The sequence below is a fragment of the Ceratotherium simum genome, chromosome 17, assembly GCF_057802395.1.
Source record: "Ceratotherium simum simum isolate JZ-2026a chromosome 17, ASM5780239v1, whole genome shotgun sequence".
NCBI lineage: Eukaryota > Metazoa > Chordata > Mammalia > Perissodactyla > Rhinocerotidae > Ceratotherium > Ceratotherium simum.
In genome coordinates, this window is record NC_141916.1 from 48329730 (window position 1) to 48347689 (window position 17960).

Below are 17960 nucleotides of genomic sequence, written 5' to 3' on the forward strand. Positions count from 1 at the left end.
ACTCGACCCAATCCAAGCTGCATGCTGATACCAGGCTTATTCTTATATCCCCTAACACACTGTTTTCTTAAGCATCTTCCACAGTTTTCAGCTCACTTAGTTTTAACATTCTAGATCTAAAAATCTTTCTTTCATATTATTTTCAGTATGCTGTTCTTTCAACCACTACATACATCTTTTAAAATAGCATGTGTGTATATATAATCTTGAACAATGCACAGAAAAATATTACAATGAAACATAAAAATATTAACAGCAACTGTCAGTCAACAGAATTATAGGTGATGTTTACTGTCTCCTTTTCATTTTTTATCTCCCAATTCTCTATATTAAGTATGTATTACTTTTATATTTTAAAAAATCTATTTAAAAATTAAGATCATCAGAGAATGTCCCCAAAACAGCCTCATCAGATTCTTTAGTTGTCTTTCTCCCTTCTCATCCTAAGAAGTGCCATGTGCAGTTGATGTGTCAGAATTTCATTTTCAAGAGCACCCTGACTTTCTTTTTTTTTCCCCCCAAGCCCCAGTAGATAGTTGTATGTCACAGCTGCACATCCTTCTAGTAGCTGTATGTGGGATGCTGCTTCAGCATGGCCGGAGAAGCGGTGCGTCAGTGCGCGCCCAGGATCCGAACCCGGGCCGCCAGTAGCGGAGCGTGCGCACCCAACTGCTAAGCCACGGGGCCGGCCCCCAGCACCCTGACTCTCTTGACCTGTTTTTCAGCATTTCAGATCATGGGACCATAGGTACTTTTTCTCTAAATTTTTAAAATTTAGCTTCTTCAAGTCAAGAAAACACATCTGATCATGCCTTTCATTTCCCTTCCCCAGTTGTAAGATGATATTTTCATTCTCACCAAAGTTCCTATCATTTCTACTTTGCCAACCAATTCCTCCTCATTTTTCAGACGAGTCCAAATTTGCAGTGCTGCTCATTAGTTCTTCCACCTTCTGGGAGATAAAATCGCTAACTGTTAAGTGTATGTGTTAAAGAGTTAAAATGTGCATGCATGTAGCTGAAGGGGATTCTCACATCATGCTTGGCACACAATGGTCCCCCGGTAATGCCAGACTGTACAGCCAAAGATCCCCAATACCAGGTAATCCACCTGTGGGTCAGCTCTGTAGCCTACAACTGCCACCTCTCTCCCACCTGACACCATTCTCATCACGCAGGATACTTCAGATCTACACAGTTCTTTATATGACCAGATGCTTCCACATCCATGTCCTCCCAGCAACTATTCTGTGAGGGATCCAAAGCTGGCACAACTATATTTGCAGAAGAAACTGAAGCCCAGAGAGGTTGCGGGACTTTCTCAAGGTCACAATGGCCCTAGGACCAGAACTCCAGCTCCAGGTCTTCTGTATCAGTCGAATGAACTTCCTCTGGGTCAAAGGGAATAGTGGATATAAAAGCCCCTTGCACTCTAAAATGCACTGTAAAAGTCCAAGGGAATTAGGCATAATAAACCAGAAACTTGACTTCTCATGGCAGGTCTGGTTTACCTGTAGATCCAGAACTCTGAACAGTGTCCAGAAAGCCCCTTCTGACCTCTGCAAAGGCGTTGCAATGAGCAGGGTTTTCCTTAGGATAAATAAACCCTCCAAAATAAAACAAAGTATCACCAGAGCCCTTCAAGCTGTTTCCCAGAGCAATTTCCAGGGCCCCTTTCTGACTCCCCAGGGGCTGGACCATGTCCTCCAGGCTCCCATTCTGATCTCGGATGTACTCTGACAAGCTTGGGCATCCTCCTTCCTCTGGGTCTGCCTCTAACCTTGACTGTGCTTATCTGATCAAAACTGCTTTCGGCGCACAAATTCTGTCATTAGGGAATTGGAAGTTCCAAAGCACTTCCTATTTTTGTCCTCAAGGTTACCCTGTACCTCAGCAATCAGTTTCCAAGTGGAGGTTGGAGGTTATAGTCATGTCTTTCGGCCAAAACCCAAGAGCAAGAATCCTATATGTTCATGTTTAGATCTAAAGTCACATTCAACTCCCCCGAATAATTTTTTCCTCATAAACTTCATTTTGTGGATTTTGCTGGCTTTCACTCAGTTTTATTCACAAAGGGGTTTTTATCAGCAAACCTGTTGACAGCAAAACTGGCCTGAGGCCTGCCACTCACCCTCACAAACATGACTTATAAAATTCCTTCCCATTTCTGCTTTTGGGCAGAAAGCCCAAAGTGGGGAGAGGCATGTAATATTTTAGATAAAACCTGGGTTTAGTACTCAGATAATCCTGAGTTCAAATACTGGTCCTGCCATTTACTTGCTCAGCAGCCTTGGGTAAGTTACATCTCTGAACCTCAGTTTCCCCAGCAGTAAAATGGGGCCAAGAAGAGTACTGACCTCCTAAGGCCAATTTCAGTATGAAATGAGATAATCCATATAAAGACTTGGCACCGGGAGTGCTGAATGGAGTTTTGGGGATTGGGGAGGACAGAGACTGGATAGCACATCAGTTGTACTTTGTCATATGTCTCCAGGCGACTTAAATACTTTCTGCAGTTCACTGGAGCCTCAGAAGCTGGAACACGGGTTCTTGTAAGCTGTGTGAAGGCTCTGGCAGGAGCTACAAGCCTAGCACAGCGCTTGAAGGAGAGGACTGGCCTCATCAGTGTGCAGATGGGGAATGTGGCTCAGGAGGAGAGGTAGAGAAAGGACTGGAGCAGGTGAGAGGCCGGAGGAAGGGAGGCTGGATTAGGAGTCCACTCAGGTTCGGGACTTGGGGGAGGCAAGTGAGGCACTCACCTCGGGTGCAAAACTTAAGTGCCAAAAAACTCCGTAACCATGAAAAACATTAACAGTTTAATGCATTAGTTAAAAAATCAAAATAAATGCAAAAGATTCATGATGAACAAAATATCAACATTTTAACTAAAGTTATATTCAAAAAGAGAGATGATGGGGAGGGTGTAGTGGTGATGCAGAGGGGACAGATCAGAGCAGTACTTCTTAAGTTCTGGAGGTATCGGATCCCTTTGAGGGTTCAGTGAGAGCTGGTGACCCTCTTTTGAAACGCGTAGGCACATGCACACCAATATTTGCCTGCAATTTCAAAGTTTACAGACTAGCTCAAGTTTATCTATGGATCCCTGGAGAATCAGTTTAGAATTTTTTAGCCTTGTGTATGCAAATGGGTCTGACAATATATACTAGTGATATAATGCAAAAACCAAAATAGGTTTGAGAAGAGAAACACACCCACATCTCTCTCGATATTTTGGGGTACAAAAGAGAAGAGAGGGACAGGAAGGGTGCCCTCCTCTTACTGTGAAGTGGGGGGCAATGAAATGATGAAAGCTGACTCTGGGTGTCATTTCCTTATGAAATGTACACACCTGACCTTAAATATCGAGTGCCCCTTCTCAGGTATTTTAGAAATCACTGCTAACATACTGCAAGTTTTTATTCATACTAGTGAAGGTTAATCATTGCAAAGTATCTTAAATTATGAACAGTGGGGCAACTGGGCTGTGTAAGGAGAGATACTATCAAAAGACAAATTTCTAAAGGAAAGGCAATTAAGGGCAGAATTTCATACTGCAGAACAGAAAGATACATTTTATTTTCAAATTTAATGATATTTATGCACACAAAGAAGCCCAATTTTAAGAAGAAAAAAATGTAGGAAAATAGATAGTAAGAGTTGAACTGTTCCTCAAATAGACTGAGCAAGCAACCTGAAACCGCGAGTAGAAGGCTGGTGCAAGAAGGTTTTTTCATCCTCAGTGGAAACGGATGGGGTACAGAGCACAGGAAGATCCTGCTGGATCTGCATGATCCACAGAACACAGATGATCGACTACGGGTGTCTGAATTTCCTTTCTTTCCCCTTTTGGTCTTTTAAACCACACAGGATCATCTCTTGTGTCCGCCATAGTCTACAGAACATTCCTTTGCAAAGTACAGCAAGAGCAGAACTCATTCTCATTCTGGACGGGGCCTGCTCTGCCCAGTCCCTGGCATGGAGACGCTTTCCTTTGTGTGGGTCAGCTGTGCCTGGTCCCTTCCCTCCCGGGTTCTCTTTATTCCAAGGAAAGCAAAAAGCAGGCTGCCTTTTCTCAGGATGGAGATGGTCCCTATTATCACCGAATCCTGTGAGGTGAACAGGCGGCTAGGGGCGTGGAGGGGGTTGTGGGGGAGGTGCCAGGCAAAGGGAGACGGAAAGAAGTGTTTAACTTTTACAATGCTAACTCCACAGACCTCAGAAAATACATACAGGAACTGAAAGGCAGATGTGACCTAAGACACTGGTAAAACAATGCTTTTCTGGAAAATGTCATCTTTCCAGGAGAATTCCACAACCTCCCACCCTTCTTTCTCCTCTTCCCTGACTCTTTGGAGAGTGAGTCCAAGTGTTTTCAAAGACCCCACTGGTTGCCTTTTAGTGCTGAATCAACTCTGCTTTGCAAGACTGCCTGAGCCGATGCTGATTCAGCATTATGAGGGGCAGACCGACCGTGGCGACACAGCCAGGGTGAAATCATTTTAACAGCGCTGCGGACGCCTCATGAAGTGGAAAAAATCAAACTTGGAGAAGCAACTTCTATTTAAAGATAACTGTGTTGCATTTGTGTGTGCGCGTGTGTGTGCATGTACGTGTGTGCGTCACAGACTTCTCTCCATTCCTCATCCCCTTGTTTCTCTTTTACTGGGAGTATTCACAAGGAAATGGCTTTTGCAGATTTATCCATTAAAAAAGTTGTAATCTTTTTTCTCAGCAGCTATATTCTCTGGTTTCAGAGCTGTGAAGGTCACTAATCCCCTGGTTTCAGGGCTTAAGATGGTCACTTGGAGTCAGGAAAATTAAAAACAAAACAAAACCAACCCCATGCCCCTGTCTGGAGCAGCAGACATGCAACTGGAGACAGAGATACATGTTGTCTTCTGTTTTACCACCGGCTCTGGGCTGGTCTGAGACTCCAGATACCGGGAGACGGGGTGGCCAGGCCGGTTCAGTGGCCAAAGGGGCACTAGCAGACCCTCCCTTGGCCACAAAATATCTTTCTCTTTGCCTCTGTCATCCTGTCTGAAGTTTTATACTACTCACTCCTTCAGATGAAGGCATGAAGACCTCTGTGGAAGGGGAAGCTGGTAAAGGGAATACACCAAATCAAGAAAATCTGTTCACACTTCAGCTCTGTTATGCAGTCAGATGAATGAGTCAGAAGGAATGAGTGAGAAGACCCTCCAGTTTTAAGGATGGTGTCTGGAGCAGCTTGGAGGCAGAATGGTAGAGGCACCCAAAGGAAGGGGACTTTGCTCATTTCTGCCTGTAGCTGTTTATAGCTTATGACTCTTCAAAGGAGCTTTTAGTTCTGCATTAGAAAAGGTGTGAGTGTTACAATATAGACGTGAGCATTCTGAGTTCTGGAGAGAGACCAATGTCTGCTTTTTAACTTTGATTTGAGTCTGAAAAAATGAGGAACAGAATGAGTGGCACATCACTGATGGCACAAGTAATGTCCATTCACAAAGTGCACAAACGCTTCCCTGAGGCTGGGCAGAGTATGAGCCAGGGCTAGGTCTCCAGGTGGTCTGCAGGCTAACCTCCCATTGTCCTGCTATTTATAAAGCATGCTGGCTACTTCTGTTTCTTGGCGAGAATTGCTGATTTGTTGGAAATATTAAAATTTTCCTTTGCCTACTTTATTATAAAATTCAAATCCTGTTTCTGTCACCTACTAGCTCAGTGACTGTGGAGGGGTGAATGATGGCCCCCCCAAAAAGATATGTCCATGGCCTAATCCTTGGAACCTCTGAATGTGATCTTATTTGAAAAAAGATCTTTGCAGACGTAATTAAATTAAGGACTTGGAGATGAGATCATCCTGGATTATTTGGGTGGGCCCTAAATCTAAAGACGAGTGCCCTTATGAGAGAACACAGGAGTGACAGAAGAGAAGGCCGTGCGAAGAGAGAGGCCGAGACTGGAGTTATGCAGACACAAGCTAGCTTTGGTTTTCTTCTTCACAGACTCCTATTGTCCACATGTTGAAATTCCTTTGCCTCTCTTCAATATTTGTCACTTTCTCTTGAATTATTTTTTATCTCTTTTTTATTTTTAAAATGGTGCAGCTTTTCGCCTTCTGTTTCTCTTAAAAATTACCTTTTGTATATATTCATCTTGTATTCCTACTAGTTTACTCTTCATTTCTTTCATTTTTAATTCTTTCCTGAGTTCTTTCATCTCATTTCTGAGCTTTCCTAACTCTGATTTATGTTGGTTTATTTTCCATGTTTTATATCATTTTCTTAACGTCTTTTAGCTCATTTGGATGTAGGTGACAGTTTTGAATGGTTCCAAAACTATGTCTTTTTGGCATGCTTTCTTTAGGAATGCCATTCTGCTCCTTATTTTCTTTTATCTTATAAAAACTTTGTATGGAGTTGGACCTCACTGCTTCTTTATTGCTCATTTTCAAGTGAAATTAGTTTTTTGAACTTTTAGAACACGGCGTGGTTCTGACTTTACAAATCTCTCTCTTCTATTATGTTCATGTGATGTTCAAATATGTGGCAGCTTGATTGCTGAAATTTCCTGGTTCTGTTCCCTTTTGGGGACCTTTTTTCTTAAGGCTTTGTTGTTCCTATCCTGTTCAGTTTGATTCCACTCCCAGCAGCTTCTCAGCATAGGGTCACCCTGGAAGGAGGACCTGGCTGGTTAGTTCTAGAGTTCACAGTGACAAGAGAGCTCTGGACCCTTCCGACCTCCCTGGAGGCCACCTGCACTCACCGTTCTTGGAATCAGCAAAAGGACTCCCACTTTCAGCTGCTCCTCTCAAACCAACCCTCCACTCTTCCCAGTGAACACCTCTTGGCTATTTGGGGAATTTCCTGTTCTAATGTCCATCAAAAGCCCTATTGTATCTTGGGGATATCTTGTCACCTAGTTTTGTCATTGTCTATGGGTTTTTGGTTTTGCTGTTGAGTTGCTCTGCTCTGACCTGGGGGTTCTAAGAGGTTAAAAATTATGCTGCTGCCCGTGGCGTCTTCCCAGACTCTGTCCTGGAATACTTCATATTTGCAAGGACAGCATCCCTCTGGCGTCTCATAAAAAAGAGCACTAATCTTCTTGTGTGTCTTGGTGAACCATTGCTGGGTTTTGTGACAACAGGCAAAAGAAAGGTGATAACTAATCTGAGGGGTCTCTGACCACACCAAAGAGGGTTACAGCCCAAAGTGCAGGAAGCATAGAGACAGCACCCAGAGGGACGACACAAGAAAATGGCTGTGAGCCTCAATGGGCATGGACACCAACGGAGGGAAGACATGGCTTCTCTTATTTAAAGGGCTAAGGAACTATTCTAGGGAAGATAAAACTTCCAAATAGAAGGAATTTCTAGTGAGGATTAAAATAACAGCAACGACAACAACAATGAAGACACCCAACCTTTCACTGTCTTCCCTCATCTCCTATCACAAGCCAAGACTGCAAGATGTCAGAACTACAGAATTTTTAAAAATTCACAAAAATTTGAGCGACTCAGCCTGTAGGCTCATCATCTCAGTAATCCTGGATCACGGTGAAGATCTCCCCAAGTGAGTCTTTCCCATGATCAGTGACAAATCGCAGCTCACAGAAATATGGAGTTGTGTGCTCATCACAGATTTCCCATGGAAGCCCTCAGAGGAGCAAGTCAGCTGCTCATCTCAGAGAGAGCCCTACGAGGCAATGAGGTGTGCCCTGCCAGAGGCTCTGCAGGTGCCACTGGCCTTGCTGTCAGCTCTAATTTGCTTTCCTGCTTCTTTTAAAAGCCTCTTGTCTCATTAGAGTTTGCCCGTTTGGAAGACCCGGCTCATCCCTGACACACCAGTCTCATCAGAGGACACTGCCACATAATGATAATTTTTAAAAATGGCTTTCTTAATGCAGCCCTTGGAAACTTTGCAAGAAATGTATCGATTGGAAATACTCAAGCTGAATTACTGAGCTTTGGCAAAGGGGAATAAATCTTTCCCATTCCCCATGCCTGTTGCCAAGGGCAGCTTCCAGGAAGCAATGACTGTCCTTTCTGGAAATGAAGCACAACTCCAACATTCTATCACCTTCCCTTTATTTCACCCCCTCTCTCCTCTTCACTTGCAATTCACTGACAAAAGCACTTTACATTCATTGTTCATTTGCCTGAATAGGCATCCGAATTAGTAATGCCCAAATTAGTAATGCCTGGCTGAGGCGGCTTCCTAAATAATGAGGCCTGATCGTTTTGGCAGACCCAGAGGCCCGAGGAAAGCAAGCTTGCAGCACGTCATTAGGTTAAACACTCTTCCGGTTTTATAACCAAAATTTCCCCTACAGAGCTGGATGTGTAAAGTAGAGGGTGTATGTTCACTGATGCTGGAGATTAACAAGACCAGGAGCCAGAACTGGGGTAGGAAGGTGGGGAGACAGTGCGGGAACAGGGACCTGTGCTGGAGTGTTCTAACGCACATGTTAGGATTAACACAAAAACTTCCTGACATCTGCTGTTTCTCTCATTTCAGTCTGGGGTGACCATCTCACTTGGCAATGTTCCAGGGGAATTCCCATCATTACCTTCAAAACACAGTTTGGTCTAACTGTGCTGAGTGCTCCTCTGTCCGTCTCTCCATCCATGCACCCACTCACCCATCCATCTAACTGATTAGGCTCCCATGATGCACTGCATCTTGTATTAGGTACAGGGTATACAAGTGAATGATAGGCAGATTTTAAAGTCTGGTGGGGAAGAAAGCAGTATAAAGAGACATTGACAAGTCAGTGCATTAGTACAGGACCAGGCAAGACTTTCTGAACTGAAGGATGGGGTGACAGCTTTCCTGGCAGAAGGAACAGCAGACACAAAAGCCTGGACACATGAAGGAGCAAAACCAGTATGGGAAACTGAGTAATTCAGTAGGACAACACAGACGATGTATGTGAGTGTGTGTTTAAATGAGGGGAGGGAGCCATAAAGCAGCTCCATTTTGATGCATAATAGGCATGTTAGATTTAATATGTTCCAAACTACCCCCCTGCCATCATCTGTCCAAGTCTGCTGTTCCCAGTCTTTCCCATCTCAGAGAAAGCCAACTCCACTCTTCCAATTGCCAAGGCCCCACACCTTGCAGTCATCCAATCCATTGGCAAATGCCGTTGGCTCTGCCTTCAAAATGTATCCAGAATCTGACTACTTTCGCCACCTCTGCTGTTACCACTTTAGTCCCAGCCACCATCATCTCTCACCTGGATTATTGTTACTGGTCCCTAACTGGTCTCCCAGCTTCCACCCTTGTTCTCCTACAGTCTATTCTCAACATATGAGCCAGAGGGATCCATTTAAAATATGTCACTCCTCTCCTCATAATTTACAGGATGTCACTCATCTGCTCAAAATCCCCCAGTGGCTTCCCATCTCACTCAGAGTTAATGTCAAAGTCCTTAAAATGACCTTTTGGGCCCCACATGATCTGATCCCTGTCTGAGCCCATTTCCTTCTATCCTTCCCATCCCTCATTCTGCTCCAGCCACACTGACCTCTTCGCGGCTCCTCACACACATCAGGCCCATTCCTACCTCAGGGCCCTTGTACCTGCTATTCCTTTAGTTGGCTTATTCTTCTCCTAGACATCCTCACTTCCTTCAAGTCTTCCCTGAACATTCCCTAATAAACTAAATCTCTGTTCTCTGATTCCTCTTTACCCCCTTTCTTGCTTTATTTTTTCCTTAGCATTTACCACTATCTAATCTATATGTTTTATTATTTACCTTGTTTATTATTCATTTTCTTCACCAGAATGTAGACAGATTTTTGGTTTTATTTTTTTCACCTGCTTTGTTTTTTACTTATTTATTATTTTGGTGTTCACTGGATCAAAGGATGTGCAAATTTTTAAAAAATGTTAAATGCAATTTTATTCTCTGGAAAACTATCTAAATGAAGCAAATATTACTATCATTAAAGTTATTTTATCTTCTCATCCAGTCTCTGAATATGCTTTCAAAAAGCCTTTGTGATGACTCCACAGGTAGATTCCTGATTAAATATATTTTGATCTTTACTGTAATTAGTTACAAGAATCTAACATAGCAGTGAAGGAGCTGTTTTGATTACTGCTCTATCCCCCATGCTTCAAGCAGTTTCTGGCACATGGTAGGTACTCAATAAATATTTTTGAATGAATGAGAAGCTATGCCCCGTGAAGGAGAGATGGTGTAACACAGTGACTAGGAGTGTGGCCCCAGAGCCAGGCTTCCTGGGTTTGAATCTTGGCTCTCCAACTTACTAGCTGTGTGGTCTTGGGAAAGGGACCTCCTTTCTGCACCTTGGTTTCCTTAACTGTAAAGCTGGGATAGGAACAGGCCCTCCATCGGGGAGTTGTGAGCATTAAGTATGTTGAGACGTGTGTAAAGCACTGAGAACAGTGTCTGCCACAGATTAAGCACTTGATAAATGTCAGCCATTATTAGGAAGGGCCTTGTCTGCCATTCTAAGGAGTTTAGACTTTATCCTAAGGCTACTTGGAGTCATTGAAGGATCTGAAACAAGGGAGTAACATAATCAGATATTGTTTTCGAAGGATCACTCCAGCTGCCGAGCGGAGGATGAATTAGAACAGGGCAGGACTGGTCCAAGGAGATGAGTTAGAAGGCTGCTGGAGAAACGGAGATGACAGATATTGTTAGCCTGAACTAAAGCAGAAGGAATGGAAAAAGGATGGGCTCAAGATATTAGGAAAGTAGAATTGGCAGAACTTGGAGATTAACTCAAGGTAGAGGAAGCGGTCAATGACAAAATCCAGGCTTCTGATTCCTGCAACTAGATAGTGGTGCCCATCCATCCCAGCCCACAGGACTGATGGGGAGAAAATACATTCAGTTTTGTTTAACACGAGGTGACTGTGGGACAGCCAGGTGCAGAGGTCTAACAGGCAGTCCTATACATGCATCTGGTACTTAACAGAAAGATCTAGGCTAGATATAAAAGATATTTGGAAGTCATCATTATACTGGTGATTGTCGAAGCCGCTGGAGTAGATGAGATTTAAGGAAAACATTTAAGGAGCAAACTGTTTAAAAAAGGTGTACCCTTGAAGAACGGGGCAGCAGCAGACAAACCAGAGGAGAGTGGTATCTTGCAAGCCAAGACAGTGAGTCTCAGGAAGCAGTTAGACAGATCACGTGCTGTAGAGTCAAGATAGGGAGGAGCAAGGCGTGACCGATGGATTTAGCATCTGGTGATTCCAGCCAGAGCAGAGGTGTAATGGGGGTGGAAACCAGCTCACAGAGGGTTGAGGCATGAATAGGAAGTGAGGAAATGAGGAGTATGTGTAGATAACTTGTTCCAAATCTTGGTTGTGAAGGAAAAAAGAGACAGACGAGGTGATAGTGAAGAGTGATGTAGAATCCAGGCAAGCTTCTTTCAAGATGGAAGGAACTAAATACAAATGAAAAAGAGGCTGAGTATAGAGAAGGTAGAGGATAACCAATTGGGGAGGCTGGGAAAGATGAGCTGGAGTTCAGGAGAAAGGGCCTTGTATACCGCACAGGGAAGACCTCTCACACTGTGTGTGGTAAGCGTGGACGTGAACGCAGATAAGCTGGGTGTGAGGGGAGGATGAGGAGAGCTGACTGCTGCCTGCGAAGGAGGAGGGGTGGGATTGTAGGTTAGGAAACATGGCGCCTGACTGCCATAACAGCTGCGGGGAACAGGAGAGCGCTGACTAGGGACACCCTAAGGCTTGATGAGCAGTGTCCAGTTGAGGGACATGTAGTGAACAAAGCAAAAACGGACCCATTCTCCTCAGGAAATGCAGATTGTAGGCTCAGAGATACCAAGTTCCATATAGTAATTGGTATAAAACAAAACCACAAAAACTATTCGGTGAGAGTATGCAGCGATCCCAGAGAAATCTTCCTTAAGAACCATCCTATTGCTCCTTTGATTAAAAACCTTCAAGGCTCCCCAACAAAGGCATTCAGAATAAAATCACTCTCTTTAAAGAGATATTCAACACCCTAACCTGCCCCCCTCCCTAGACCTTTCACCTGACATTCCCTACACCTGCCCCGGTCCAGCCTCCCTGGCACTCCTTTGCTCACAGGATGCTCCTTCTGCCTGGAGTACACTTTCCCTCCCCCTTTGCCGGCTGAAACTCACCCCACTTTAAGGCCTTGAACTAAAGCCACTCTTTCCACGAAGCCTTCTTCCAAAAGTGTCTTGCCTCCTGTCTTTTTGCTTCCACAGCACTCTGAAGCTGTATATAGAATTTCCAGAAGCTGTGTTAAATTAGATTTATCCGTGCTTATGCCTTTTTTCCCACTAGGCAATCAGCTCTGAATGTTAGCCTGTTTGTGTTTGACTTGGAACTCCACACGGAACCCGCCGTGGTAAGTGTTCATGCACTTGAGTTGGCATGGTGGCGGGCCTTGATGTGCTGTCTGCGGCCACAGAAAGAAGAAGAAGACTTTCTGACAAGTCATAATGATTTGTGTATTAAAATTGAATATACCCTATAAATGTTGTCTTTCTGGCTAGAAAAGCATATTATTAGTTGGGCAGGCATTGAGCTCATCAGTGGAAATTAGTCCTTGGAGTTATAATATTAGGCCAGTGTATAGGACATTTTGACCTCTAATCAACTGATTTATTTATTGGCTCTTTTTCCTTCCTAAGTTTTCTTTGCTTGGCATCTTAGAGACATTCTCTTTTCTGACAGACTTCATCATTAATTCCTATTTCTTCAGCTCCCATAATACAATACAGCAGACGGAGCAGCATCATACACACAGGATCTCTTTCATTTGCTTCTAAGAGAATAATTACTGAGAGAATAGTAACTTCTGGCATGTAAAAGAAAAAGAGAAATTGAGATTTTACTATATACCCAGTGCTTTGGAGGTACTATCTCTTTGATCCTCACAACAGCTAAGGAAGGTGGATATTACGGGTCTTGTTTTCCAGATGAGAAAATGCAGACGCGGGCCGAGGGGTTAAACGACTTACGAAGATCTTGAGTTAATGGATGGTGGAACCAGACACACAGCCCAGCCTGTCTGACACCAAAGTTCAGGTCCTCCACCCCCCAATGTCACAGCACATCGATGGCTCTACAGGCTAGAAGGAGATCCCCCTCCATCCACACCACACAGTAACGGCACATGCTATCTCTGGCTTGGGACTTGGAACATCTGAAGTGGGCTGTGAGTCCAATGGAAAGATGGAAAGAAGTTGGTGTCTGGTTAAAGTTTCCATTTGCTACAGAGACTATCAAAGGAAATGCAAGAAATAATTTGAGTGACTTAATGCTATCAAACTGTCAACTGCAGTGTGGACCCTTCAGCGCACTTCCTGTCACCCTTTCTAACTCAGCTCCTGGCTCTGTGGCTCCCCACCTTCTTTGGCTTAGATAGAGTAAGATGGCTGACTGCAGGCACACAGAGTGAGGGGACCAGGGAGGCTAGGAAGACCTCTGTGTCCCTGCTCACTAGTCTCTGCATACCTTGCGATCTCTCCTCTATCCAATAAAAACTAAAAGGCCAGGTAGCTGAGCACAGAGTTTGAGGCAGTGATCTTTTTAAAACATAAAGCTAATTGTGTTACTGCTTTGCTTAAACATTTCCAGAAGCTTCCCAGGGCCTCCTAAATTCCCACCTAACTTGCCATGTCGCCCTCTGGCTGACCCGGCTCCAGCCACAAGGACATGCTTGCAATTCCCGGAGGCACTGCATTCTCTGGCCTTCGCACAGGCCACCCCCTCTGTCTGGGATGGGCTGCTTCTGTTCCCTGGCTGGTGAACCATGTGCACTTCAAAATATACTAAAATTCCTCAAGGCTCACCTTCTTTGTGAAGTCTTTTATAATCTACCACTTCAGGAAGAACTGGATATGTCATCCTTAGAGGGCTTTTGCATAATTTTTGAGTTTCAAACTCTACAATGATTGCAGGTGCCAGGCATTTCTACTATAGCCGGCATTCTGTTCTCTGCCCCTAGTCGCCCCCAGACAAATAAATATATTTGTTGTGTCCTGTCCACAAATATCCCCAAACCTAAGTCATCACATCTACCAAGCCCTTCACCTAGATGTCCTTCTTCTCTGAGCCAAATCATGGGAAATGGAAGTGTGACCCTATATCTGGCAACAAAGGGCATTCAAATACTTTATCTCAGTTGGCCATCATAATAGCCAGGTGGGTCAGTGGTGCAGACATTATTGTTCTGATTTCCAGCTGAGCAACCAGATAGGAAGGAGGCTGACTGGCTTGCTCAAGGTTACCCAACTAGTGAGAGGTAGGGCCAGAATTAGAGTTGAGGTCTTCTGGCTCTTGGTCCATGGTTCGTCTAATATACTGACCTCTGAAAGTAGAGGTGGCCCCATGGGTCACTGTCCTCAAAGGTTCTCTCCATACTCAGCCACCTGTTTACAACCAGGCACTGGGGGACCAGTCACCTTAAAGGGTGACCCTATTCCATCAGGGGATTATGGGCATCGGGGAATCATGGATAAGGAATTAGAAGCCTTGTGCTTTAGTCCTGGCTTTGTCACCTGCCTTGTTGGCACAGGACTTCGCTAAGGCACTCACTGTCTTTGAGCCTGTTTTCCCATCTGAACATGTGAGTAACTATTTCCATCATGCCCACCTTGCAGGATTGTTGTGAGATCAAATGAGGCAAAGGACATGAAGGTTCTTTGACATTTCCATATGGCACCATTGAATGATAAGCAGATATCCTATTGGTGGTATGCTTTCACTTCTCCAGCCAGGCGTGTGAACTGATGGGCCAGGAGAGCGGGGTACACCCTTTTCTATTGTTTTAGGTCTTCTGTTTCCTTTTCCTTTAGCTCTTCTTGGGCTCCAGCTCTCGGCTTCCTGAGCTTCACCAGCAGAAGCAGCACCGAAGTCCCTGTCCCTGTACCAGGCTACACTGGATGGCAGTTTGCATCACGCCTGACGCCAGGCAGAGGCAGTGGGGGAGGGGCGTTCTGCTCACATCTCCTTCCCTGGGCCTGCATTTTGTTGTCATTAACTCCTTTCATAGATGCTTGTAGAATTTCTTGGTTAGAGTCTCCTCATTGTTTATTGCATTTATTTTTCTGTATAAGGTTTCTTTCAAGGAAAATGATATAAACCACACCTCACAATGCCTGAGAGAGAGCTGCAGAGCTCAAGAAGGAGGGCCATGGATCTGAGCTACTATGACATGGATGCTAAACTACTGTCAGTCTCTGAATGATGGTGTCAAACACAGAACACCTACGGAGAGTTGGGCTAAGAACTCAGACGAACAGTGGGGAGTGTTTGGGGTGATCTGCCCTACACTTTGATGATCATATTTATAATATTTCATATCTGCCACAGCTGCTCTGAAAAAGAAAATTTTTTTTTCTGTCAGGTTTGAGATTTAATCACCTGTAGTTTGGATCCAAAATATCGAAATTATTTTTTTACAAAGTTTGGTTTACAATGACAAGAAAGGATGAACTATTTTAAACTGGTACCACCCTGGAAAATCATGGTGGACATACACTTGGACTCCTCTAAAAAAGATCTGAATACAATAAAATAGACACAACATAAAAAACTTTATTGAATACAATTTAATCTTTCTTTGATTCCTGAGTGGGTAATTCAGGATCTTAAAGAAGTTCAGGGTCACCATTATAAACATCAGCTGTCATTGTACTGGTGAAATGTATAATGTGCCTGTTAATAATAGCTTTACAAATTCACAGAAAATCAGATAATAGAGGTTTTACTGTAACTGGGATCATGATGGTTAAGAGAATCAATGCATTTTCTAAAAGAGCCTAAATCATTTCTAGGAAATAATTCATGCACTGTGAGAACAGGGCAGAATTTACAAGGAAGTGCTTAGTACTCCCTGGAAGAAAGGTGCTATATAATTGTAAGTTGTTCTTCATTATTAAGTTTTTATTTTGCAGGTGCATTTCTTTGCATTATTGTTGTTGTTAATCCTGTGCCCGAGGCCCTATCCACTAACCATACAGGCTCTCCTTAAATGGAGTGGAAGATTTCTCCAGCCTTCCCTAATTCCAAGGAACAACATGCAACTCCGGCTGCGCATATCACAAGAAGAAATCTTTTCAAGGTCATGTTCAGGACGACCCTTCGCTTAAAGGAATTTGGGCTGGAATTACAGTTTTCAGCTCTGATTTGAAGAAAGAAAGAAAGAGGAAGCAATGAAGGAGAGAGGGAGGGGGAGGGAGAAAGTCAGAGTCACACTACACACCACTTAGCCACCATGGACAGAATTTCTGGTTGTTTCATTAGAACATGAAACCTATTCTGTTGACTACGAGTCCGCTGTGAGCCGAAAAGAAGTTAGTTCACTTCCTTAGCATCTGGGGTCCCATAATTCTGAGTCATGGCCACATTAACTCTGCTACTGGAAAAGCAGGAGCTTGGCAGCACAGCCAAGCCCACGGTTGACAGTGCCTGGCACTATCAGGCAAGGACGCAAGTTTCCCTCAAATGCAGGACAGTGTGCCATCTGGGGTGGGCTGCAGAGAGAAGGGAAGGGGAGGGGACTTTCTTTTCAATGCTTGTTACTTTCTCTGTAGAATTCAATTCTCCCCAACTGGGAAGGATGGAAAATTCTGATTTCCTGTATCTCTTCTAAAACAATGAATCCCACCATCCCAGAAGGGCAGGTCAGCTGTGGCTGTGGGCTCTGGCTGGAGATAACCAGCCAGGCTGAGTCAATGCTCGCAGCGGTGAACTGAAGGCGCGGGCTCAGAGCCCTGTCCCCATGGGCTCCCAGCCTGGTTTCCCGGGGCCTCCTGAATGTCAAGGAGCCCCGCCGCTCGCTGGGGTGGCAGGAAATCACTAAACTATGAGGATAAAGACCAGTCGGGGTCCCTCTGCAGCTTTAGGGCAGATTTCTATTTCCCCTTGTGGTGGAGACGCAGATCCCAAACTGCATTCAAACACAATATGGTCTCCAGCAAGGAAGAAATGAAACTCTTTAAATCTTCAGTCCTTCATGTTGTCCCCTCCCCTGCTGCTTTCAAGCTCACAGAAGCCTTTTGTTACAGTCCTAGGAATGTGTACTTAATAGAGAAAGCGTGGTTTTGTGGTTGCTGTGAAAGAACACCGAGTGGGGGGAGAACAGACCGCCTCCCATAGGATGTTCTTCCAAAGTCTGATGGCGGCCTGTTTCAGGAAAACAGGGAAATTCACCCGAAGACTGTGTACCCCACAATGCTCTCCCAAAAGTGCTGGAGAGGCAGGAAAAATCCCGGAGAAGCATTAAACGTATTTGAGTGAGTGAGTGTCGGTGAGAGGAGGGGAGTTAAAGGGGCTTTGCTGCACACCTGAGAATTATTCCCATTTCATTCCCTAAGGGGACCTGTGCAGAAAGTCGGCAGTCTGCTTACTGTGACCTAGTCTAACAGCACACAGCCAAAATACTGCAAGGAATTAGAGGTGGAAGGGATCTCAGAGCTGATCCTCACCAGCCTTCCGGTAATAATGCAAGATTCGTGCAAGATCCTGTGAAGAGTGTGAACACAGTCCATTTCTCCAAAAAGGGAGAATATCTACGATAATGAATAAGAAAATAATAAAAAGTATTCTGATCAAGTGGAGAAAGTTTCCTTATAAACAAATACCTCATTATAAGTAAAATATTTTACAGAGTTATATAAATTTTAAATAAAGCTAAAGCTTGAAATTAGTTAGCATTAGGACATTTTTACTGCCACATGTGTATGATTTCAAAGTGATGCATTTAGAAAGCGTTATAAGCCTTAGGCAAAATTCTGAAGTAGGCAAACTCCATCTCAGCCGTCCAGGTCTTTGTCCTTAGCCTTCAGTGATGGCACAAGGTATCATGGAATAATAAGAGAGCACAGGCTTTGGATTAGGTAGCTCTGGTTTAAATCCTAGCTCTGGCCTTGACTGGCATGTGACCCAGGCAGGACACCTAGTCTCCCATCTTCATTTCCTCATCTGTAAAAAGTGG

The 17960-nt window shown here is 44.2% G+C and overlaps 1 protein-coding gene across 2 annotated transcripts in view; it reads right to left on the reverse strand.

The window, feature by feature from the left end:
- The window catches only part of ETV6 (ETS variant transcription factor 6), a 219778-nt gene that overhangs the window by 57642 nt on the left and 144176 nt on the right, over positions 1–17960 (reverse strand). The gene's annotated exons all lie outside the window — the stretch shown is intronic.